Here is a 25,786-nt window from a genome sequence, read left to right on the forward strand (position 1 = left end):
ATACACAGGAGTGAAATCGACTACATCTGTGGAAAGAGACAATGGAAGAGCTCAGTATCATCAGTCAGAAGAAGACCAGGGGCCAACTGTGGAGCAGACCATCAATTGCTCATATGCAAGTTAAAGTTGAAATTGAAGAAAATGAGAACAAGTCCACAAGAGCCAGAGTACGACCTTGAGTATATCCCACCTGAATTTAGAGACCATTTCAAGAAGAGATTTGATCCGCTGAACACAAATGACCAAAGACCAGACTAGTTGTGGAATGTCATCAAGGACATCATACATGAAGAAAGCAAGAGGTCATTAAAAAGAAAGGAAAGAAAGAAAAGACCAAAATGGATCTCAGGAAAGACTCTGAAGTTTGCTTTTGAAAGTCGAGCAGCTAAAGCAAAAGGAAGAAATGATGAAGTAAAAGAACTGAACAGAAGATTTCTATAGGCAGCTAGAGAAGACAAAGTAAAATATTATAATGACTTGTGCAAAGAGCTGGAGATGGAAAACCAAAAGGGAAGAAAACACTTGGCATTTCTCAAGCTGAAAGAACTGAAAAAAAAAAAAAAATCCAAGCCTCAAGTTGAAATAGTGAGGGATTCTACGGGGAAAATATTAAATGACGCAAGAAGCATCAAAAGAAGATGGAAGGAAGATACAGAGTCATTGTACCAAAAATAATTGGTTGATGTTCAACCATTTCAAGAGGTAACATATGATCAGGAACCGATTGTACTAAAGGAAGAAGCCCAAGCTGCACTGAAGGCTTTGGCAAAAATCAAGGCTCCAGGAATTACCCATAGAGTGCAATGCAAAGTAACCCCAGGGTCATAGCTGTGCAGCAGGCCTAGAAAACAATCACTCCAAATTAGAACAGGAAGGCAGTGGGCTTCATGAAGACCACCTCCAAGAAGGAAAATAAACTGGATTCCCTTCAGTGGGAAATGGGTGAGAATAAGTAAGAAACCGGAAAATTTTAGTGATGTGGTGAAGAAGGAATATGCTTCTTTTCTCAACAAGAATAAGAGACAATTACAAACTCAGGGAAGTTTCTTTCTCTTAATTAAGCATGAATGTTATGGTGTAAATATGAAGGAAACTAAATCATGTCATGATTTTCAGCTATTGATGGAATGTAAAAAACTGAATGCATTTGACCTTGAAACTGGGAAAATTCCAGTTGTGACATTGGTCCCATAGAGGAAGAAATGTAATCTTATTACACTGCCAGTCTCTACAATGAACAATACTTACATAGTCATAATAATGTAACCTGATAGAAGGGAAGTTTCTTTACATAATAAACACCATTTATACAAAGCCAACAGCCAACATCATTCTAAATGGAGAGAGATTGAAAGTATTCCCCTTGAGATTGGGAGCCAGACAGGGATGTCCTTTATCATCACTCTTATTCAGCGTTGTGCTGGAGGTCCTAGCCAGAGCAATGAGGCAAGAAAAAGAAATAAAGGGCATCCAAATTGGTAAGGAAGAAGTAAGATTATCCCTATATGCAGATGATATGATCTTACACACAGAAAACCTCAAAGTATCCACAAGAAAAATACTGTAACTAATAGAAGATTTAAGCAAAGAAGCAAGATAAAAGATAAATGTACAAAAATCAGTTGGATTCCTCTTACACCAACATAGAGAACTTGAAAAAGGAAATGGCCAAATCGATACCATTTACAATAGCCACTAAGAAGATAAACTACTTAGGAATAAATCTAACGACAGACATAAAAGACCTATACGAAGAACCTACAAAACACTACTGCAAGGAACCAAAAGAGACCTATGTAAGTGGAAAAACATACCATGTTCAAGGATAGGAAGATTCAACATTGTTAGAGTGTCAATTCTACTCAAAATGATCTACAGAAAGAATGTAATCCCGATCCAAATTCCAAAGGCATTTTTCAACGAGATGGAGAAAAAAATCACCAAATTTACATGGAAAGGGAAGATGCCCCAGGTAAGTAAAGCATTACTGAAGAATAAGAACAAAGTGGGAGGCCTCACACTACCTGATTTTAGAACTGCCTTTGTAGTCAAAACATCCCGGTATTGGTACAACAGCAGACACATAAACCAAGGGAAAAGAATTGAGAATCCAGATATAAATGTATCCACGTACGAACAGCTGATATTTGACAAATCCCAAAGTCAGTTAAATGCAGAAAAGACAGTCTCTGTAACAAATGGGGCTTGCACACCTGGATATTCATCTGTAAAAAAAATGAAACAGGACCCATACCTCACACCATACAAAAATACTGACTCGAAATGGATCAACGACCTAAATATAAAATCTAAAACGATAAAGGTCTTGTAAGAAAAAAATAGGGACAATGCTAGGGGTCCTAATATATGGTATAAATAGTATACAAACCATAACTAACAATGCAGAAACATCAAAGGAAAAACTAGATAAATGGGAGCTCCTAAAAATAAAACACTTATGTTCATCAAAAGACTTCACCAGAAGAGTAAAAATAAAACCTACAGACTGGGGAAAAAAATTGGCTTTGACATATTTGGTAAGTGTCTACTCTCTAAAATTTACAAGATACTGCAACATCTCAAGGACAAAAAGACAAATAATCCAATCAAAAGGTTCGCAAAGTATATGAACAGACACTTCACCAAAGATAACTTTCAAGCAGCTGACACATGAGGAAATGCTCACAATCATGACCAGTTAGAGAAATGCAAATCAAAACTACAATGAGATACCATCTCACCCCAACAAGGCTGGCAATAATCCAAAAAACACAAAGTAGTAAATATTGGACAGGTTTTGGAGAGATTGGGACTCTTATGCACTGCTGGTGGGAACGTAAAATGGTATAACCAGCCTGGAAAATAATACCATGCTTCCTTAAAAATCTAGAAATAGAAATACCATATGGTACAGCAGTCCCACTCCTAGGAATATACCCAAGAGAAATAAGAGCCCTCACAAGAATAGACATATGCACCCGCATGTTCATTGCAGCACTATTCACAATAGCAAAAAGATGGAAGCAACCTAAATGCCCATGAACAGATGAATGGTTAAAAAATTATGATACATACACACAATAAAATACTACGCAATAAAGAACAAACAATGATGAATCCGTGAAACATCTCACAACATGGATGAATCTGGGGGGGGCATTATGCTGAGTGAAAGAAGTTAGTCCCAAAACAACAAGTATTGTATGAGACTACTATTATAAGAACTCAAGAAAGGAGTTAAACACAGAAAAAAGCATTTCTTGATGGTTATGAGCGTGGGGAAGAAGGAAGGGGAAATTCATTAGATAGTAGACAAGAGTCAACTTCGGTGAAGGGAAGGGCAACACATGATACAGGAGAAGTCAGCAAAACTGGAACAAGGGAAAACAAAGCAGTTTCCTGGGCATATCCAAACACTTTGAGGGACAGAATAGCTGGGGCTGGGGCCTGGGAAGCATAGTTTCAGGGGACATCACGGTCAATTGGCATAACATAGTTTATGAAGAAAATGTTCTACATCTCACCTTGGTGAGTGGCATCTGAGGTCTTAAATCTTGTGAGTGGCCATCTAATATACATCTATTGGTCCCATCCCACTAGGAGCAAAGGAGAATGAAGAAAACCAAAGATCCAAACGAAAACAAACCCAGTGCAGTCGAGTCAATTCCGACTCATAGCGACCCTATAGGACAGAGTAGAACTGCCCCATAGGATTTCCAAGGAGCGCCTGGTAGTTTCAAACTGCCAGCCTTTTGGTTAGCAGCCGTAGCATTTAACCACTATGCCACCAGGGTATCCAAACAAAAGATACATGGAATATATTAGCCTAAACGACTAAAGGACCAAACGAACCAGAGACTACACCAGCTGAGACCAGAAGAACTAGACAGTGCCTGGCTACCACCAATGACCAACATCAATATTCCTGATGGGAAACACAACAGAGAATCCCAGACAAACCAGGGTAAAAATGTAGAACAGAATTCAAATTCATGTAAAAATACCAGACTTAATAGTCTGACAGAGATGGGAGGAACCGCAAAACTATGGCCCCTGGGAAGCGGAGCCAAGATGGCAGAAAGGACAGATGCTTCCGGTGAGCCCTCTTTACAACATAGACCCCCCCCCAAAAAAAGTGAAATGAGTATATTTGTGAAAAGCTGGGAGCCTCAAAGGCAACCTTAGACAACGAACTGAGGGGCAGGGGGCGGAAGAGACCGGTCAGAAGTGGAGAGGAGTTACCGGACCTGAATCGCGGGGAGCCCTCAGGCACCATTTCCGGAGTGGTGGTGCCAGCGGCGGTGGTGGACTGGTACTAGCATTCAGCCGCACTTTCCTCAGGGAGAAGCAACCAGCCACACAACCTACTCACACCTCCAGAACCTGAGGAGAACGGCGCTCTTGGCAAAAGCTAAGTACTTGCGTATATTTTACCGCGACCCCCTCCACCCCCAAGCCAGCTTCAGCGGCTGAATCCCTGGGCCTGAGGTAGACCCTAGTGAGCACCTAGAGCCATCCTCCCAGCCTTGGGGAAGGAAAAAATTTGCAACTGGGGGGAAAAGATAATTTGCTAGCTCCATTAATCGGGGGAGCTCAGGACAGAAGCGGCTCCTGTCCAAGCATAAACCGTCCACAGAACTTGAGCACCTTTCCCTTCTGCATGGACCTGTGTGGGCCTATTTCAGGAGAATAAGACCTTGTTAGCAGACTCCAACCATTTCAGCTGTGCGGTGGAGAGGTGGGTGTTTGATGTTTGATGTTGCTTTGCCTATTAAACAAGGTCCTCACCTACCCACATCAGGGACCTAAGGACGGGTAACTCCACTCAGGCCACCCAGCCACCCAAGAGAGGGGTCCAAAGATAACTGGTACCTTCCAGTCCTTACAACCAAAAACTTTAGATGCCCATGGTCCCTTTGCAGAGCCCTCCCACCAGCATGCTCTAGGAAACAGAGAAGCGTTTTCCTCAAAGACACATGGGGGTCAGTTCTCAGCCCCCTGCCTTGTTCAGAGTGTGACCCCTGTTGCAATCAGATACAGGTATATACGCCAATCACCCCTGCCCCTCTAAGACAGAGCCTGTACCACACACTTGATGATCAGCTACCTGAAAACCTGAGCTGAATTCATACAAGAAAACTGAATGGACTCCTAGACTGATATACCTGAAAAGAGCTCTAGCCAGCTGGGGACAGGACACCAGAGCTCCAAAGGAGAAAATAATCAAGCTAGCTCACTCAAGCAACCCACAGGGGTATACCAAAACAAAACAAAGCAAACAGCTGCAACACAGTAAGCAAGCATAAACTAATACAATAACTTATAGATGGCTCGGAGACAACAGTCAATATCAAGTCACATAAAGAAACTGGTCATGATCACCTCAACAGGCTTTCAAAACAAAGAATCCAGGGATCTTCTATATGAAAGTGCATTCCTGGAATTACCAGATGCAGAATACAAAAGTTGAATATAGAGACATCAGGAAGGAAATGAGACAATACGGAGAACAAGCCAAGGAACACACAGATAAAGCAACTGAAGAAATTAGAAAGATTATTCAGGAACATAATGAAAAGTTTAATAAGCTGGAAAAATCCATAGACAGACAGCAATCAGAAATTCAGAAGATTAACAATAAAATTACAGAATTCGACAACTCAATATAAAGTCACAGGAGCAGAATTGAGCAAGTAGAAGCTAGAATTTCTGAACTCAAAGATAAATCACTTGGCACTAATATATTTGAAGAAAAATCATATAAAAGAATTAAAAAAAAATGAAAAAACCTTAAGAATCATGTGGGACTTTATCAAGAGAAATAACCTACGAGTGATTGGAGAACAAGAACACAGAGGGATAAAAGAAAATACAGAGAGAATTGTTGATGATTTGTTGGCAGAAAACTTCCCTGATATTGTGAAAGGTGAGAAGATATCTACCCAAGATGCTCATCAACCACCACATAAGGTCGATGTTAAAAGAAAGTCACCAAGACATATTAAAATCAAACTTTCCAAAGCCAAAAATAAAGAGAATTGAAAGAAGAGTCAGAGATAAACTAAAAGTCACCTACAAAGGAGAGCCAATAAAAATAAACTTGGACTACTTGGCAGAAACCATGCAGGGCAAGAAGGCAAAGGGGTGACATATTTAAAAAATTGAAGGAAAAAAATTGCCTGCCAAGGATCATATATCCAGCAAAACTGTCTCTTAAATATGAAGGTGAAATTAAGACGTTTCCCGATAAACACAAGTTTAGGGAATTCGTAAAGACCAAACCAAAACTACAAGAAATACTAAAGGGAGTTCTTTGGTTAGAAAATCAATAATATGAGGTATCGACCCAAGACTAGAAACTGGGCAGAGTAACCAGAAGTCAACCCAGACAGGGAAATCCAAAAAACAAAACAAAACAAAACAGAAGATTAAAAAAAAAAAAAAGGCCAACACAGTGTAACGGCGATGTTATTATTTAAAAGAAGAGAACATTAAAATAATAAAGAGGGACTAAGAAATGTAACCATATACCGTCCATATGGAGAGGAAGATACGGTGATACAAAGAAATAAAAGTTATAAATTTAGAAAAATAGAGGTAAATAATTAGTTAACCACAAAGCAAACTATCCTACTCATCAAAACAAAATAAAATAAAATAATACAAAATCAACAACAACAAATATGAGGAAAGGAAAATATACAAAGAAAATCTACTCAGCACATAAAATCAAGTGGGAAAAACAAGCTGTCAACACACAAAAAAAGTCATCAAAATGATAGCACTAAATTTATACCTACCCATAATTACCCTGAATGTAATGGACTAAATGCATTAATAAAGAGACAGAGAGTGGCAGAATGGATTAAAAAACAAGATCCATCTATATGCTGCCTACAAGAGACACACCTTCGACTTAGAGACAAAAAGAAACTAATACTCAAAGGATGGAAAAAAATTTATTAAGCAAGCAACAATCAAAAAAGAGCAGGAGTGGCAATATTAATTTCTGACAAAACAGACTTTAAAGTTAAATCCATCAGAAAGGATAAGGAAGGACACTACATAATGATTAAAAGGACAATACACCAAGAAGATATAACCATATTAAATATTTATGCACCCAATGACAGGGCTGGAAGATACATAAAACAAACTCTATTAGCATTGAAAAGTGAGATAGACAGCTCCACAATTATAGTAGGAGGCTTCAACACACCACTTTCGGTGAAGGACAGGACATCCAGAAAGAAGCTCAATAAAGACAGGGAAGATCTAAATGCCACAATCAACCAACTTGACCTCGGAGACATATACAGAACACTCCACCCAACAGCAACCAACTATACCTTCTTTTCTAGTGCACATGGAATATTCTCTAGAATAGACCACATATTAGGTCATAAAGGAAGCCTTAGCAGAATCCAAAACATTGAAATATTACAAAGCATCTTCTCTGACCATAAGGCCATAAAAGTGGAAATCAATAACAGGAAAAGCAGTGAAAAGAAATCAAACATTTGGAAACTGAACAGTACCCTACTCAAAACAGACTGGATTATAGAGGACATTAAGAATGGAATAAAGAAATTCAAAGAATCCAATGAGAATGAGAACACTTCCTATCAGAACCTTTGGGACACAGCAAAAGCGGTGCTCAGAGGCCAGTTTATATCAATAAATGCACACATCCAAAAAGAAGAAAGGGCCAAAATCAAAGAACTATTCCTACAAAAAGAACAAATAGAAAGAGAGCAACAAAAGAAACCCACAGGAACCAGAAGAAAACAAATAATAAAAATCAGAGCTGAACTAAATGAAATAGAAAACAGAAAAACAATTGAAAGAATTAACAAGACCAAAAGCTGGTTCTTTGAAAAACTCAACAAAATTGATAAACCATTGGCCAAAATGACGAAAGAAAAACAGGAGAGGAAGCAAATAACCAAAATAAGAAATGAGACAGACGATATTACAACAGACCTAACTGAAATCAAAAGAATCATATCGGATTACTATGAAAAGCTGTACTCAAACAAATTTGAAGACCTAGAGGAAATGGATGAGTTCCTAGAAACACACTACCTACCTAAACTAACACAAACAGAGGTAGAACAACTAAACAGACCCATAACAAAAGAAGAGATTGAAAAGGTAACCAAAAAACTCCCAACAACAACAACAAAAAAAGCCCTGCTCCGGACGGCTTCACTGCAGAGTTTTACCAAACTTTCAGAGAAGAGTTAACACCACTACTACTAAAGGTATTTCAGAACATAGAAAAGGATGGAATACTGCCAAACTCATTGTATGAAGCCACCATATCCCTGATACCAAATCCAGGTAAAGACCACAAGAAAAGAAAATTATAGACCTATATCCCTCATGAATGTAGTTGCAAAAATCCTCAACAAAATTCTAGCTAATAGAATACAGCAACATATCAAAAAAATAATTCACCATGACCAAGTGGGATTCATACCAAGTATGCAGGGATGGTACATTAGAAAAACAATTAATATAATCCACCACATAAATAAAACAAAAGACAAGAATCACATGATTTTATCAATTGATGCAGAAAAGGCATTTGACAAAGTTCAACACTCGTTCATGATGGAAACTTTCAGCAAAATAGGAATAGAAGGCAAATTTCTCAACATACTAAAGGGCATTTATACAAAACCAACATCCAACATCACCGTACTTGGAGAGAGCCTGAAAACATTCCCACTGAGATCGGGAACCTGACAAGGATGCCCTTTATCACCATTCTGATTCAACATTGTGCTGGAAGTCCTAGCCAGAGCAATTAGGCTAGATAAAGAAATAAAGGCATCCAGATTGGTAAGGAAGAAGTCAAAGTATCTCTATTTGCAGATGACATGATCTTATACACAGAAAACCCCAAGGAATCTTCCAGAGAACTACTGAAACTATTAGAAGAGTTCAGCAGAGTATCGGGATACAAGACATACAAAAATCAGTTGGATTCCTCTACACCAACAAAAAGAACATCAAAGAGGAAATCACCAAATCACTGCCATTTACAGTAGCCGCCAAGAAGATAAAATACTTAGGAATAAATCTTACCAGAGATGGAAAAGATGGAAAAGAAAACTATAGTACACTTCTGGGAGAAACCAAAAGAGGCTTACATAAGTGGAAGAACATACCTTGCTGGTGGTTAGAAAGACTTAACATTATAAAAATGTCTATTCTACCAAAAGCAATCTATACATTTAATGCAATGCTGATGCAAATCCCAAGGGCCTTCTTTAATGAGATGGAGAAACAAATCACCAACTTCACATGGAAGGGAAAGAGGCCACGGATAAATAAGGCATTACTGAAAAAGAAGAACAAAGTGGGAGGCCTTACTCTACCTGATTTTAGAACCTATTATACCGCCGTGGTAGTCAAAACAGCCTGGTACTGGTACAACAACAGATACATGGACCAATGGAACAGAATTGTGAATCCAGACATAAATCCATCCACATATGAGCAGTTGATATTTGACAAAGGCCCAAAATAGTTAAATGGGGAAAAGCAGTCTTTTTAATAAATGGTGCTGGCATAATTGTATAACCATCTCCAAAAAAATGAAACAAGACCCATACCTCACTCCATGCACGAAAACTAACTCCAAATGGATCAAAGACCTAAATATAAAATCTAAAACGGTAAAGATCATGGAAGAAATAATAGGGACAATGTTAGAAGCCCTAAAACATGGCATAAACAGTATACAAAACATTATAAATGATGTAGAAGAAAAACTAGATAACTGGGATCTCCTAAAATTCAAACATCTACGCTCATCCAAAGACTTCACCGAAAGAGTAAAAAGACTACTTACAGACTGGGAAAAAGTTTTTAGCTCTGACATTTCTGATCAGTGCGTGATCTCTAAAATCTACATGACACTGCAAAAACACAACTGCAAAAAGACAAATAACCCAATTAAAAAATGGGCAAAAGATATGAATGGACACTTCACTAAAGATGACATTCAGGCAGCTGACAGATATATGAGGAAATGTTCAGGAGCATTAGCCATTAGAGGGATGCAGATCGAAACTACAATGGGATTTCATCTCACTCCAACAAGGCTGGCATGAATTCACAAAATAAATGTTGGAGAGGCTGTGGAGAGATTGGAACATTTATACACTGCTGGTGGGAATGTCAAATTGTACAACCACTTTGGAAATCAATTTGGCGCTTCCTTTTTTAAAAAGCTAGGCATAGAACTACCATTCGATCCAGCAATCCCACTTCTCAGAATATATCCTAGAAAAATAAGAGCCTTTACACAAAAAGCTATATGCACGCCCATGTTTATTGCAGCAGTTTTTATAATAGCAAAAAGATGGAAGCAACCAAGGTACCCATCAACAGATGAATGAATAAATATATTATGGTATATTCAGGCAATGGAATACTATACATCGGTAAAGAACAGTGAGGAATCTGTGAAACATTTCATAACATGGAGGAACCTGGAAGGCATTATAGTGAATTAAATTAGTCAGTTGCAAAAGGACAAATATTGTATAAGACCACTATTATAAGAACTTGAGAAATAGTTTAAACTGAGAAGAAAACATTCTTTTGTTGTTACAAGAGGGGGGAGGGAGGGAGGGTGAGAGAGGGGCATTCACTAATTAGATAGTAGATAAGAACTATTTTAGGTGAAGGGAAAGACAGCACACAATACAGGGGGAGATCAGCACAATTGGACTAAACCAAAAGCAAAGAAGTTTCCTGAATAAACTGAATGCTTCGAAGGCCAGCGTAGCAGGGGCAGGGGTCTGGGGACCATGGTTTCAGGGGACATCTAAGTCAATTGGCGTAATAAAATCTATTAAGAAAACATTCTGCATCCCACTTTGAAGAGTGGCGTCTGGGGTCTGAAACACTAGCAAGCAGCCATCTAAGATGCATCAATTGGTCTCAACCCACCCAGATCAAAGGAGAATGAAGAACACCAAGGACACAAGGTGACTAGGAGCCCAAGAGACAGAAAGGGCCACGTGAACCAGAGACTACAGCATCCTGAGACCAGAAGAACTAGACGGTGCCCAACTACAACCGATGACTGTCCTGACAGGGAACACAACTGAGAACCTCTGAGGGAGCAGTGGGATGCAGACCCCAAATTCTCATAAGACCAGACTTAATGGTTTGACTGAGACTGGAAGGACCCCAATGGTCATGGCCCCCAGACCTTCTGTTGCCCCAGGACAGGACACTTTACTGAAACTAACTCTTCAGACATGGATTGGACTGGACAATGGGTTAGAGAGGGATGCTAGTGAGGAGTGAGCTTCTTGGATCAGGTGGACACTTGAGACTATGTTGGCATCTCCTGCCTGGAGGGGAGATGAGAGGGTGGAGGGGATTAGAAGCTGGCGAAATGGACACAAAAAGAGAGAGTGGAGGGAGAGAGCGGGCTGTCTCATTAGGGGGAGAGTAATTGGGAGCATGTAGCAAGGTGTATATGGTTTTTTGTGTGAGTGTCTGACTTGATTTGTGAACTTTCACTTAAGGCGGAATAAAAATTATTAAAAAAAAAAAAAACTATGGCCCCCGGACACTCTGTTAACCCAGAAATGACACCATTCCTGAAGTCCACTCTTCAGACAAAGTTTAGACAGAAATATAAAACAAAATATAATACACGTGAGGAGTGTGCTTCTTAGTTCAATCAGATATACGAGACCAATTGGGCAGCTCCTGTCCAAAAGCAGGATGAGAAGGCAGGAAGGGATGGCAACTGGTCAAATGGACACAGGGACCCCGGGGTTGAAATTGGGTGTGTACTGTCATATTGTATGCATTGCAGCTAATGTCACACAACAATACGAGTATAAATTTTTTAATAAGAAATTAGCTTGAGATGTAAACCTTCACCTAAAGCACAATAAAAAATAACAATGTAATGTGAAATAGTTAAAGGTTGTTGTCACTATATAGAGAAAACAGGTGTGGGGGCTGATTTTTTATCATAAGCCCTGCTGTACTATTTGAAATTTTTTTCACATGTGCATGTATTACTTTGATTTTAAAAAACAAAAGAAATACATGCCAACGTTTGTGTTGTTTGCTTTTGACTGGAATTTTATTAGTTCATTTTAATTTTAAACAACTTAATATGACATTGAAGGCCTTTCAGAATCTTCTCTCTGCCCGTAAGTCCTGCATCCTTTGTTGCTCACTCTCCAGGACATCTGAACTATGAGCAGCTTCTTAAACATGTGACCCCATCTTCTGCTACGGCGCCTAGGGATTTCCCTCAGCATTCTTCTCAGCAAAGCCTTCTCTGTGTGCCCTGCCAGTAACCCAATTTGCCCCATTATCCACTTCCCCACTCAAAACTGATACCCCTTTCTTCCTGTTCTCATTGCCCCAGATATAGCCTTTCACTACAGTACAATCTAAAAAAGGAGAAAGACATGAAAAGATAAAAGTAGCAGGCCTGACACATGCTACAACATGGATGAACCTTGAAAATATGCTGAGTAAAATAAGTTAGTGACAAAAGGACAAATATTTTTTGATCCCACTTATATAAAATATCTAGAAAAGGCAAGTGTAGAGAGATCAAAGTGTATTAGTGGTTTCCGGGAGAGGGTGCGAGGGAGAGGAAAAGTTAGACATAATGCTTAGTGGACACTGAGCTTCTGTTAAGCGCGATGGAAAAATTTGGAAATGGTTAATGGTGATGGCTGAAAAACATGATGAAATATTTAATGCCACTGAACTATACATGTGAAGATTGTTGAAATGGCAAATGTTTTGTTACCTATATATGTATATATATACGTATATATATGTACACTCACACCCATACACCCACACACACACACAGAAGGGAAAGCCTTCTGTTTCTGGGAAGATGGAGTAGACATATTTTTCCCTCTTTATCCCAAAAAGTACAACTAAAAGCTCTGTACATGATATATGAAAGAAATATAAGGAGCCTCTGAAAGGTAGAAAGAAAAAGGTGGAACAGTTGGAGACCTCAAATCCTGAAGAATGACTCATGGTGGTGAGTTCTCTGGGTTTTCTTTTTGCCTCGCATATCCCAGACTTGGTGCTGAAGCTGGCAACCCAGAAACACCAATGAGTACAGACAGAAAAGCCTGCTTTCTCTAGCCAAAGGACTAGAAATGGGGCAGCCTAGCAAGGCAGAATACTTTTAGACCATAATACTCTACATCGCAAAACACCACAGAAATATCTGTGGCCCCACATCATCAGCAAAGATGGAGGGGGAGCCTAGACTTACATATTCACCAGGCTGTAATGAGTCACCCCAACTTTTGCCCTCCTGGCATGGGCATTAAAAAATTACCGTCCATGGAAATTTGGGACTTTCACTTCCTTCCAAAGGTAGTAAGTCCCCTTTCACATGGCGTCATTGAAGGTCAGCTGGGGAGCAGAAATGAGGCACCCCTTTCCCTCCCACCAGGATGGTGTCAGCAAAGGACTTATAAGAAACCTGGGCTTCCACCCCTACTTGGCAGTAATGAGGCAGTGTTCCAGTCCTCCACACTAGAAAGGTATCAGAGGAGGCATGCCAAAACTAGAAAAAAGAGAGCAAAATAAATCCCAAATGAAGCAGAAATAGGGAAATAATAACACTAAAACCCAGTGCCGTCGAGTCGATTCCGACTCATAGAGACCCTGTAGGAACGCTAAAGGGCAAGAAACAATAAAATAAAAAACAGAAAAACAAGGGAGAAAATCAGTGAAAACCAAAATTAAGAAACCTCTAGCAATACTGACAGTGCGAAAGGGAGAGAATGAAGGTGGTTCCTGGCTTACAAGTTCAGTTCTAATGACTCCATCGTAAATTGCTTCTGAAGTCGAATACCTCATTTTTTAAAAAGTTTTCATTATTATTGCTTTTTATTATCAGTATCTTTATAAATCCGATCTTTATTTGTCTTTGAGGATTGGAAACATTACATGTAAACTTACAGGTATATTTAACATTGTATGCAGTACATATTACTAACAATAAGATGTACAAAAAAAAAGTCATGAGTGCAGGTTCGTCATCACTTGAATAAATCATAAGTTAGGGACTGCCTGTAAACAAATTACCAACATCAGGAATGAAACAGGGGATGTCACTAGATACCTTGAAGAATTTACAAAGACAATAATAGAATGTTGTGGATAACGCTATGTCCACAAATTTGGTAACTTAGACCAAAAGGAGCAAATTCTTAAAAAGTAAAAATTAGCACAACTCATCCAACGTGAAACATAATTTAAATAGTCCTACAACTACTAAAGAAATTGAATTCATAATTTAAAAAATGCAGAAAAATAAATCTCCAGGCCCAGAAGGTTTTACTAGAGAATCCTACCAGATACTTAAAGAAGAACTACACTACTTCTTTCAGAAATTAGGGGAGGGAACATTCTTCAACTCATTTTATGAGGTATTATCCTGATACCAAAAGCATGCACAGTGTATGAACAGAATATTACATATCAATATCCCTAACGAATACAGATGCAGAAATCCTTAACACAATATTAGTACAAGGAATTGAACAATATATAAGAATTATATGCCCTAAGTGAGGTTTAGTCTAGGAATGCAAGATGATTCAATATTCGAAAACCAATTAACGTAACCTTCCTGATTACAGTTATAAAAAAAAATCACATGGTCACATTAATGGATGGAGAAAATGCATTTGACAATATTCAACACCCATTCCCAATAAAAACTCTCAAAAATTTAGGAATACAAGGAACTACCCCAACTTGAACCTGGCATTCTACATCTGAAAAAATTAGCCTGTGAAAACCTTATGAATAACAGTGGAACATTGATATAGTTCCAGAAGATTAGCTCCTCAGGATGGTTGTTGTTATTGTTGTTAGGTGCCGTCGAGTCGGTTCCAACTCATAGTGACCCTATGCACAACAGAAAGAAACACTGCCCAGTCCTGTGCCATCCTTAAAATCGTTGTTATGCTTGAGCTCATTGTTGCAGCCACTGTGTCAATCCATCTCGTTGAGGGTCTTCCTCTTTTCCGCTGACCCTGTACTCTGCCAAGCATGATGTCCTTCTCCAGGGACTCATCTCTCCTGAAAACATGTCCAAAGTATATAAGACGGAGTCTCGCCATCCTTGCTTCTAAGAAGCATTCTGCTTGTACTTCTTCTAATACAGATTTGTTCGTTCATTTGGCAGCCCGTGGTATAGTCAATATTCTTCTCCAAAACCAAAATTCAAAGGCGTCAACTCTTCTTCGGTCTTCCTTATTCATTGTCCAGCTTTCACATGCATATGATGTGATTGAAAATACTATGGCTTGGGTCAGGCTCACCTTAGTCTTCAGGGTGACATCTTTGCTCTTCAACACTTTGAAGAGGTTCTTTGCAGCAGATTTGCCCAATGCAATGCATCTTTTGATATCTTGACTGCTGCTTCCATGGCTGTTGATTGTGGATCCAAGTAAAATGAAATCCTTGACAACTTCAATCTTTTCTCCGTTTATCATGATGTTGCTCATTGGCCCAGTTGTGAGGATTTTTGTTTTCTTTATGTTGAGGTGCAATCCATACTGAAGGCTGTGGTCTTTGATCCTCATTAGTAAGTGCTTCAAGTCCCCTTCACTTTCAGCAAGCAAGGTTGCGTCATCCGCATAAAGCAGGTTGTTGGTGAGTCTTCCTCCAATCTTGATGCCCTGTTCTTCTTCATATAGTCCAGCTTCTTGTATTATTTGTTCAGCATACAGATTAAATAGGTATTAAATAGCCTCAGGATGGAAGACACTTAAAATACAACTGGGGAAGAGCTGCCTTCTCAAAGTAGAGATGACCATAATGACGTTGATGGAGTCAAGCTTTTAGGACCTTCATTTGCTATTGTGCCATGATTCAAAATGAGAAGAAATAGCTGCAAATATCCAGTAATAATCAGAAAGTGGAATGTATGAAGTATGAATCCAGGAAAATTGAAAATTGTCACAAAGGAAATGGAATTCATAAATGTTGATATCCTAGGCATTAGTGGTCTGAAATGGACTGGTATTGGCCACTTTGAATTGGACATTCATATGGTATACTATGCCAGGAATGAAAAATTGAAGAATGAAGTTGCACTCATGGTTAAAAATAACATTTCAAAGTCTATCCTGAAGTACACTGGTGTGCGTAATAGGATAATATCCATACTTCTACGAGGAAGACCAGTTAATACGACTATTATTGAAATTTACGCACCAATTATTAAGGCCAAAGATGAAGAAACTGAAGTTTTTACAACTTCTACAGTCTGAAATTGATCAAATAGGCACTCGAAATGCATTGATAATTGCTGGTGATTGGAATGCGAAAGTTGGAAACAAAGAAGAGTGAACAGAGGGTGGAAAAAATGGTCTTGGTCAGAGAAAAGATGCCGGAGATCACATGATAGAATTTTGCAAGACCAATGACTTCTTCACTGCAAATATCCTTTTTCAACAACATAAAAGGTGACCACACACGGACCTGGCCAGATGGAATACACAGGAATCAAATCGACTACATCTGTGCATACAACGGAAAAATTCAATAGCAACAGTCAGAACAAGGCCAGGGGCCGACAGCAAAACAGACCATCAATTTGACTAAAAGAATTGGTTGACGTTCAACCATTTCAGGAGGTAGCATTTGATCAAGAACTGATGGCACTGAAGGAAGAGGTTGAAGCTGCACTGAAGGCGTTGATGAAAAACAGGGCACTAGGAATTGACAGAATACCAATTGAGATGTTTCAAAAAACGGATGCAGTGCTGGAAGTGTTTATTTGTCTATTTCAAGAAATTTGGAAGATAGTTACCTGGCCAACTGACTGGAAAAGATCCATATTTATACCTATTCCAAAAAAAAGGTGATCCAACCAAATGTGGAAATTATTGAACAATATCATTTATATCACACACAAGTAAAATTTTGCTGAAGATAATTCAAAATTGGGTGCAGCAGTACATCCACAGGGAACTGCCAGAAATTCAAGTCAGATTCAGAAGAGGACATAGAATGAGGGATATCATTGCTGATGTCAGATGGATCCTGGATGAAAGAAGAAAATACCAGAAAGATATTTACCTGTGTTTTATTGACTATGCAAAGTCATTCAACTGTGTGGATCATAACAAATTATGGATAACGTTGTGAAGAATGGGACTTCCAGAACACTTATTGTGCCCATGAGAAACCTGTACACAGATCAAGAGGCAGTCATTTGAACAGAACAAGGGGATACTGCATGGTTTAAAGTCAGGAAAGGTGTGTGTCAGAGTTGTATCCTTTTACCATACTTATTCAGTCTGTACAATGAGCAAATAATCTGGGAAACTAGATATATGAAGACCAATAGGGCAACAGAATTGGAGGGAGATTCATTAACAACCTGTGCTATAGGGACGATACAACCTTGCTTCCTGAAAGCAAAGAGGAATTGAAGTACTTACTGGTGAAGGTCAAAGACCACAGCCTTCAGTATGGAGAAAACAAAAATCCTCACAACTGAACCAATAAGTAACATGATAAATGGACAAAAGTTTGAAGTTGTCAAGGATTTCATTTTACTTGAATCCACAATCAACACCCATGGAAGCAGCAGTCAAGAAATCAAAAGATGCATTATATTGGACAAATCTGCTGCAATAAACCTCTTTAAAGTGTTAAAAAGCAAAGATGTCACCCTCAGGGCTGAGGTGTGCCTGACCCAAGCCATGGTGTTTTCAATCGCCTCATATGCATGTGAAAGCTGGATAAAGAACAGGGAAGACTGAAGAAGAATTGAAGCTTCTGAATTATGGTATTGGCAAAGAATACTGAATATACCATGGACTGCCAGAAGAACAAACAAATCTGTCTTGGAAGAAGTACAGCCAGAATGCTCCTTAGAAGCAAGGATGGTGAGAGTATATCTCTCATAGTTTGGACATATTATGAGGAAGGATCATCCCCTGGAGAAGGACATCATGTTGGTAAAGTAGAGGGTCAGTGAAAAAAGAGAAAGACCCTCAACTAGATGGATCGACACAGTGACAGCAACAATGGGCTCAAGCATGATTGTGAGGATGGTGTAGGACTGGGCAGAGTTTTGTTCTTTTGTACACTGGGTCAATATGAGTCAGAACTGACTTGACATCACCGAACAACAGCAACAGCAATAAACATGTGAAACTGTAATTGAAAATCCAATACAATTTGCAGTCACTCAGAAAAATAAAATATTAGGTATAAATCTAACAAAACATGTACTAAATTTGAATGGAAAATGACTAAAGGCTGATAAAAGATATCAAAGAAGATCTCAATAAATGGAGAGACATACCATGTTCATAGATTGGAAGAATCAGCATAGTTAAGATGTCTATTTTACCTGTATTGATATATAGTTCAAGGCAATCCTGATCCAAATCTCAGCAAGAGTTTTTGTAGTTATTGACAAGATTATTTTAATATTTAATGGAAATGTGAAGAAAGTAGACAGCTAAAATAATCTTGAAGAAAATGGGAGAAATCACTCTGTCAGATTTCAAGTTATTATTAATTATTATTGTTAATTCTTAGCCAAGACTGTGCGGTATTAATGGGGGGAGGGATGGACACATAAATAAAACAGATAAGAGAATCCAGAAATAAATCGACACGAATATGCTCAACTGATTTTTGACAATGATGCAGAAGCAAATCAATGAAGGAAGGTAGTATTTTCAACAAATGGTGCCAAGCAATTGGACAACATAGGCAAAAATAAATAAATAAATAAATAAATGTCTTAGTTATCTAGTGCTGTTATAACAGAAATACCATAAGTGGATGGCTTTAACAAAGAGAAGTTTATTTTCTTACAGTAAAGTAGGCTAAAAGTCCAAATTCAGGGTGTCAGCTCCAGGGGAAGGCTTTCTTTCTCTGTCGTCCTTCACATCAGTCTTCCCCCAGTTGAAGAGCTTCTCTGGTGCAGGGACCCCAGGTCCAAAGGATGCGCTGTGCTCCTGGTGCTACTTTCTTGGTGGTATGAGGTCCCCAACTCTCTGCTTGCTTCCTTTTCCTTTTATCTCTTGAGTTATAAAAGGTGGTGCAGGCCACACCCCAGGGAAACTACCTTTACATTGGATCAGGGAGGTGACCTGAGTAAGGGTGGTGTTACAATCCCACCCTAATCCTTTTAACCACAGGCAGAGATTATGATTTATAACACAGAGGAAACTCACAAAATGGAGGACAGCCACACATGGTCTAACTAAGTTGACACATATTTTTAGGGGACACAATTCAATCCAATACATAAACCTTTACTTAACTTTATATATTATACAAACTTAACTCAAAATGGTTAATAGTTTTAAATGTAAAAGTATAAAACTTTAAAAAGAAACCTAGGAGAATTTTTTCAGGATGTGGTACATAGTAAAAATTTCTTAGAGATGATATCAAAAGTACAGCTCATACAAGAAAAAATTGATAAATTGGACTTTATCAAAATTAAAAATTTTCACTCTGTGAAAGATTCTGTAAAGAGAATGAAACTATAAGCTACAGACGGGGAGAAAATATTTGCAAACCCCTTATCAGACAAAGGACTAGTATGTGGAATAGATTTAAAAGCTCTGCAAACTCAACAGTAAATAAACAGTCCAATTAGAACATGGGTATGAGACAAGAAGAGATATATCACTGAAGATATAAGAATGGCAAATAAACACCTGAAAAAATGTTCAATATCACTAGCTTCAAAGAAATATCAATGAAGAACCATGGTGAGATAGCTCTACGTACCTATACGAACAGCTAAAGTAACAAAAATAGTGATAATACCAAATGCTGATGAAGATGCAAAGAAACTAAATCTCTCATATATTGTTGGTGGGGACATGAAATTGTACAACCACCCTGGAAAAGTCTGACTGTTTCTTAAATTAGTACACATACGTTTACCATACCAGTCCAGTTGCTGTAGAATTGATTCTAACACATGGTGACTCCATGTGTATCAGAGTAGATTTGTGCTCCAATGGCTGATTTCAGAAGTAGATTGCCAGGCCTTTCTTGCAAGGAACCCCTGACTGTACTTGAGTCTCCAACCTTTCAGTTAGCAGCCAAGCAAGTTAACCCCTTGCATCACCCAGGTACTCCCACACTTACCATACAAGCCAGTAATCATACTCCTGGGCCTTTCCATTCCCCCAAAATGAAAACTTAGTTCACACAGATACCTGATTACAATTATCAATTGCAGTTTAATTGCAATATCCAAAAATTGGAAATAAAAAAAAGAAAATATCCCTCAATAGGTGAAAGGTTAAACAAGCTGTGGTACATCTGTACCATAGAATACTACTCAGCAATAGAAAGGAATTTAACTATTGATATATGTGACAACTTATGGTTCAATCTCAATCTATTATACTGAGTTAAGAACAACTAATATCAAAAGGTCATATACTTTGCGATTTTGTTTATATAACATTCTTGAAACGATAAAATTATAGAGATGGCAGACAGATTGAGTAGCGACTCTTAGGATTTAGGGATATTGGTAATAGTCGTGATAGGAGTGTGTAACTGCAATGGGGTAGCATGAGAGGGGTCTTTGTGTTGATGGAATACTTCTGTATCTTGATTGCAGTCGTGGTTACTCAAATCTACAAGTGATATAATGACATAGAACTAAATATACACATTGTACCAATATTTCCTGGTTTCAATGTTGTATTATAGCTATGTAAGATGTGACCTTTGGGATACACTGAGTACATAGACTATTTTTCTAATTTCCTGAGTCTATAATTATTTTCAAATAATTTTTTTTTAAAGGCAGGATATCCACAAGGACATGAGCGTGCTCTGTCTCACAACAGTGAAAATCACTATCCTGAGCACAAAATAGGTGCCGAATTTATATTTTTAAATGAATGAATGAGACTAAGCCAATTAAATAAACTGCTCAAGACGATACAGCTTTTCCCCCCTACAAACTTTGTTTATTATAAAGATGAAACTACTCCTCGTGGTGGGCCTATTGGTAGGATTTCTGGTAGTTAGCGTGGGCACCAGAGCCTCCAAACTTCTTGGGTTCACAGTGATGACGGTCAGCTACCAGCAGGGTATGGTCATACTGGATGAGGATGTCTTTGATCTCTTTTGTGGAAGCCTCATCCACATATTTCTGGTAATTGCAAAAGAAGGCTTTGGAGATAGACTGGCAGATTGACAAATTTGGGCCATGTGACCCCACTCTTCACAAGGACACAGATGTCCTCAGCAGCAAACTGCTCTTTCTCCAGAAGCAGAACAGGTTCCAGTAGCTTCTACTGCAGTGTGTACAGCTCAATCATCTCCAGGCGCCACTCCTTCACCTTAATGAGGCTGTTGTCCTGTTTGCAGTGTGTTATGTCTATGTGTTATGACAGTCTTCTTGCACCCAAAGACCTGCACCAAACCCTTGGATGGCATGGCTCAAGACCATATAGCTTTTATTTGAGGTTGTGTTGTGGGGGGTCCTGGGATTCACCTTCAAATCTGTCTGAACTCAAACAACACAGTCTTTCCATTACACTATGCTGTCTCATATTGGAAGTAGGGCTATCTAGTCTCGACCCCTTCATTTTACTGAGATTAAACTGACATCCAGACAGGAAATGACTTATTCAAGGTGTCCTAGAATACTAATACCATATCTGGCCTGAGAATCCAAGTCTCGTGACTCTCCTATCTTTGTACTTTCTGTCATCCTACCCTCTAAGCAAAGACTAGGGAGGCAGGGTGGTGCAACCAAGAACAAAGGCACCAAGATCAGACAAACCCAAGCAGCAATCCAACCTTCTCTGTTTTGAACTCAGTGATCTTGGATAAGACATCTCTAAGATTCAAGTTTATAATCTGTACAACGGGGTTAATTAATAAGATTTTGTATCACATAAATTCGTTGTGAGGTTTCTATGACGTAATCCATATTTAAAAGATTTAAAAAAGCAGTTAAAGCAGTGGAGTTTTTTCCTTTCTTTTTCCCCAGTACCTAATGTAGTGCCTGACACCTAGTAGGTATTTCATAATGTTTGCTGCTTTAAGTTTAATATAATCTGCCCTTCATTAAAATGTGAAAACATGAATTATTAATAAATACATTTTGGCAAAAAAATGTTTCAACATATGGGCAACATATGGAAAAATTATGCAAGATATCTTTGTTCCAAAAAGTTTAGGAAACCATTATATTATGTTGACATCTGTACACTTCACCTTCACCACAACACACACATGTGCACATGCACATATACACATATCCTGTGACCTGCAAATTAGGGGAGAAGACTGATGAAGTTTGTGGGAAGAAACAATTTGATAAATACATGTAGCTAGACAGAGCATGGTGTCAAAGAAGTGCGATGACAGGCAATAGACAACCGTCTTGGTAGGCAAGGGAAGTTAAGGGGTAGGATGACTGGAAGAAAGCAAAGCTTGTCACAGAGAAACTTGGATATGGAGCAAAGTGCCAGTCATGAAAAATCAAGACTGGAATCTCCCCTGTCTTGCAACCAAGGGAAAAGATGGGTTCTTGCCATAAGAATCAAGTAGAAAGCCCAGTTATTGAATTAGGGTCTAATGCCAGAGCATGAACCTCAACTGCCACACCAGAAAAAATAAGGGAGGGGCTCCTCCCCAAAGATTGGTAATACAGCATCTCCATTCTTCCACAACAATTTAAGAAAAAAAAAGAGACAAAATAGCACAAACAATGTGGTGGACCTGGGGGACTCGGAGCTCTAACAACCAATCCAAGAAATAAAGTAACTGGCTGAAGACAAAATAAAGAACAATACTACAGGTAAGAAATTTTTTCTCTCCATCGATTATGAGAGTCTCTCCCACCTGTACCCACATAAACTGGGAGCTGCAAACAAAACGAGTGGTGTGTAGAGCTGCCCTGTGAAATACAAATGGTAATCTGGCTCTCTAGGGCTAGGAGAGCTGTACAGGAACCTAACTTTACTGACAATCTGATTTTCAAAGTCTTAATATTTTTCTGGGGCACCCAGGAAAATGGTTGCCCAGGGAGAAACCAGCCTCCTCCTAATCCAAAAAGCCTGAAAATGCGAGGCGGGAGGGAATAATTTGCATTGCCTCTAGGCTCCGTACAGTAATTGGTGCCACAGCAACAGAAATGGAGGAGGAAGCAGAAAAAATTGGAATAGAATTTTAATATGTTAATGTTGTATGATACTAGTTGTTTGTATATTTAATGTTGGTATCTAGCTAAAATAATAATGTAAGCTGTTAAAAGTAGTTTTTGTAGTAACCACTAAGATAGTTAAAAAAAAAACACACACAGAAGGGGAGAAGGGAGAAATCAAAATGACTCAACATAAAAATGCAACTAAGCAACAACAAAAATACAGAAAAGTGTAGAAATTGTGGGACAAAGAAGATACAAGACACACACACACAATTAGCAAAATGAAATAGGTCCTTTGTTGAAGCATGTTAAAAGAATTTCAGTAATTACCTTAAATGTAAATGGTTCAAACTCCACTGAAAAGACAGACAGTAGCAGAATGGATAAAAAAAAAAACATAATCCATCCTTATGCTGTCTACAAGAGACACATCTTAGGCCAAAGGACACAAACAGACTGCAAGTGAAAGGATGGAAAACAATATTCCATTCAACTAGCAACCAAAAGAGAGTGGGAGTATTTATATTGATATCAGACAAAAAAGATTTTAAATCAAAATCTATTATAAGAGATGGACAAGGATATTATAATAATAAAAAGGGTCAATCCATCAAGAAGACATAACAATTATAAGTGTATATGCACCTGACAACAGTGCCCCAAATTTTATGAAACAAATACTGACAGATCTCAAAGGAGTAATAGAGAGCTCTACAATAATAGTTGAGGACTTCAATATACAACTTTTAAGTCTGGATAAGTAAGGACACAGAGTACTTAAACAAAACCGTTAACCAATTAGACGTAATGGACATACATAGAACACTGCACCAAACATCATAAAAATACACATTTTTTCCTGGGAACATGGATCATTCTCCAGGATAGACCATATGCTAGAACACAAAACAAGTCTCAACAAATTTAAAAAGCTTAAAATTTATACAAAGTACCATTTCCTATTACAGAAGAATAATATTAGAAATTAACAGCAGAAGGAAAACTAGAAAGCACACAAACACACAACATGGAAATTAAATATCACACAACTAAATGGCCAATGTGTCAAGGAAGAAATCAACAGAGAAATTAAAAAAATACCTGGAGTTAAATGAAAGTGAAAACACAACATACCAAAACTTATTGGATGCATCAAATCCAGTCCTAAGAGGAAAATTTATAGTTTAAAACCTACATTAACAAAGAAGAAATATCTCAATAAATTGTCTAATTTACTACTTGAGGAACTAGAAAAGCAGAGTTAATTAAATCTAAAGCTACTAGAAGAAAAGAAAAAAACAAAGATCAGAGCAGAAATAAATGAAATAGAAAAACAATAGAGAGAATCAACAAAAACAATAGAGAGAATCAGGAAACCAGAAGTTGGTTCTTTGAAAGAATCAATAAAATTGACAAACCGTTAGCTAGACTGACAAAGAAACAAAGAGAGAAGATGCAAATAACCAAAATAAGAAATGAAAGTGGAGACATTACAACTGACCCAAAAGAAGCAAAAAAGATCATAACAGAAAAGTATGAACAACTGTACTCTAACAAACTCGATAGTATAGAAGAAATGGACAATTTTCTAGAGGCACATAACCTACCTAAACTACCTCAAGACGAAGTAGCAAATCTCAACAGACCCATAACAAGCGGAGAGATTGAATCAGTAATAAATAAAATTAAAAAAAAAAAGACCTCTCTATAAAGGCCCCGCACCAGATAGCTTCCATGGGGGAATTCTAACAAACATTTAGAGAAGAACTGACAACCAATCCTGTTCAAACTCTTTGAAAAAGTAAACGAGGAAGGAATACTCCCTAATCCTTTCTTTCAAGCTAGAATTACCCTGATACCAAAGACAAAGACATTACAAGAAAAGAAAGCTATTAGACCAATATCCCTTATGAACATAGATGTCAAAATTCTCAACAAAATACTACTGAACAAAATCAAACAGCATGTGAAAAGAATTATACAACACAACCAAGTGAGATTTATTCTAGGGATGCAAGAGTGGTTCAACATTACAAAATCTATTAATTTAATACACCACATTAATTAAACAAAGAAAAAGAACCACATAATCATCTCTATTGATTCAGAAAAGACATTTGATAAAATTCAATACTCTTTCTTGATAAAAACTCTCAACGAGTTGGGAATAACAGAGAAGTTCCTCAATATGATTAAGGACTCTGTGAAAAACCAACTGCCAACATTATACTCAATGGAAAAAGATTGAGAGCTTCCCCCTTGAAAACGGGAATAAAAAAAAGATGCCTGCTTTCACAACTTCTATTCAATATTGTATTGGAATTCCTAACCAGAGCAATAAGGTGAGAAAAAGAAAGAAAATTTATCTAAACTGGAAAAGAAGAGGTAAAACTGTCTCTATTTGCAGATGACATGATCTTTTATATAGGAACCTCAAAGGATCCACTAAAAAGCTTGTGGAGCTAATAGAAGAATTTAGCAAAGTTGAAAGATACTAGGTCAACATACAAAAATCTGTTGGGTTACACCAGCGATGAGAAATGTGAAAAGGAGACTAAGAAAACAACTCCATTTACA

The 25,786-nt window shown here is 38.1% G+C and overlaps 1 pseudogene; it reads right to left on the minus strand.

The window, feature by feature from the left end:
* Positions 1-21,052: 21,052 nt before the first annotated feature.
* Positions 21,053-21,489, minus strand: LOC126069353 (40S ribosomal protein S16-like; annotated as a pseudogene).
* Positions 21,490-25,786: the final 4,297 nt, after the last annotated feature.

The sequence above is a fragment of the Elephas maximus genome, chromosome X, assembly GCF_024166365.1.
Source record: "Elephas maximus indicus isolate mEleMax1 chromosome X, mEleMax1 primary haplotype, whole genome shotgun sequence".
NCBI lineage: Eukaryota > Metazoa > Chordata > Mammalia > Proboscidea > Elephantidae > Elephas > Elephas maximus.